General features: G+C 35.5%; 1 pseudogene; it reads left to right on the top strand.

Annotated features, from left to right (window-relative positions):
- Nucleotides 1–427: 427 nt before the first annotated feature.
- LOC105310665 lies at nucleotides 428–884 on the top strand (annotated as a pseudogene).
- The last annotated feature ends 1,249 nt before the right edge of the window (nucleotides 885–2,133 follow it).

The following is a 2,133-nucleotide window of genomic DNA, read 5'->3' as shown; positions in this document are numbered from 1 at the left end:
GAAGTTGTACTCTTACCACATCACCCTTACATGATATTAAAAAATTAACTAGAATGGATCAAAGACAAGTATAACAGCTAAAACTATAAAATTCTTAAAAGAAAACATAGGGAAAAATCTGCATGACCTTGAATTTGGCGATGGTTTCTTAACTATGTCACCAAAAGCACCAAAAGTAACAAAAGAAGAAAATAAGATAAAATGGATTTCATTAATATTAAAAACTTTTATGCATCAAAGGACACAATCAAGAGAGTGAAGACAACCCACACAATGGAAGAAAATATTTGCAAATCATATATCCAATAAGCGTTTAATATCTAGAATATATAAAGAACTCCTACAATTCAAAGACAAAAGGACAAACAACCCAACTAAAAATGTTTATATCGGCTTTATTCATAACATCTAAAACTTGGAAGCAACCAAAATGTCCTTCAGTAGGTGAATGGATAAATAAACTGTGGTACATCCAGACAATGGAATATAATTCAACACTAAAAAAAGTTATCGAGCTCTCTCAGGTCCTTGCTTCCAAGATGACCAAGAAAAGGAGGAACACTGGTCGTGCCAAAAAGGGCTGTGGCCACGTGCAGGCTATTTGCTGCACCAACTGTGCCCGATACACATCCAAGGACAAGGCCATTAAGAAGTTCGTCATTCAAAACAGTAGAGGCTGCAGCCGTGAGGGACATTTCTGAAGGGAGTGTCTTCAATGCCTATGTGTGTCCCAAGTTATATGTGAAACTACATTACTGTGTGAGTTGTGCCATTCACAGCAAAATAGTCAGGAATTGCTCTGTGAAGCCTCGCAGTACCAAACACCCCCACCCCGATTTAGACCTGTGGGTGCTGCCCCATGACCTCCAACAAAGCCCATGTAAGAAGCTAAGTCCTGTAGGAATGAAGTATTCTCCGGAAAAAAATAAAATAGAAATTATACTTAAAAAAAAAAAGTTATCAAGCCATGAAAAGGCATGGAAGAATCTCAAATGCATATTACAAAATGAAAGGAGCCAACATGAAAAAGGCTACCTACTGTCTAATTTCAAATATCAAATATAAGACATTTTGGAATTGGTAAAACTATGAAGATAGTAAAGAGATCAGTAGTTGCTAGCGGGTGGCAAGGGAAGAGAGATAGGGAGGGATGAATAGGTGGAACACAGAATTTTAGGGCAGTGAAAATACTCTATATGATACTATAATGATAGATACAGGCCATATGTTTGTACAGACCCATAGAGCATACAATACCAAGAGTGAACCCTGATGTAAACTACGTATTTTAGGTGATTATGATGTGTCAATGTACCTTCATCAATTATAACAAATGTACCAACTTCCAGGGAACGTCAATAAAAACTATGCATGTATGGGAGCAGGGTGTATATAGAAAATCTCTGTACCTTCCTCTTAATGTTGCAGTGAACTTAAAAGTGCTCTTAAAAACAAAAAACAAAAAACAGTCTTAATAGACAATAGACTAGTGGTTACCAGAGGGGAGGGATAAAATAAATTAAATGCTTAACAAACAAACAAACAAACAAACAAACAGCGAAAAAAGCCAATTATATCTTCAAATTGAAAAACAAAGTCTTAAAAAAAAACGGCAAAAGACTTGAATATATATTTCTTCAATGATATACAAATGGTCAAGAAGCACATAAAAAATTGCTCAACATCTTCAGTCATGAGGAAACTGCAAATCAAAATCACCATGAGATACCAGTTTACATCCACTAGAATGGCTATAACTTTTAAAAAAGGGAATATAAGTGTTGGTGAGGATGTGGAAATACTGGAATACTTGTATAATGCTGGTGAAATTGGAAGATGGCGTAGTCATTGTGAAAAATAGTTTGATGGTTCCTCAGAGTTAAAGAGAATTACCATATCATCCAGCAATTCTACTCCTACATATATATCCAAAAGAAATGAAGAGGAACTCAAGCAGATACTTGCATGTCAATGTTCATAACAGCCTTCCACCATTATTCAGAATAATCGAAAGGTGGAAACAACCTTAGTGTCCCTCAACGGATGAACGGGTAAACAAAATATGGCACAGACATATAATGGAATATTATTCATCTATAAATACTATGTTCTGATACATGGTATGATACTGAT

Source organism: Pteropus vampyrus, unplaced genomic scaffold (genome assembly GCF_000151845.1).
Source record: "Pteropus vampyrus isolate Shadow unplaced genomic scaffold, Pvam_2.0 Scaffold8682, whole genome shotgun sequence".
In the NCBI taxonomy this organism is placed as follows: domain Eukaryota; kingdom Metazoa; phylum Chordata; class Mammalia; order Chiroptera; family Pteropodidae; genus Pteropus; species Pteropus vampyrus.
This window is presented reverse-complemented; position numbering and strand designations above follow the sequence as displayed.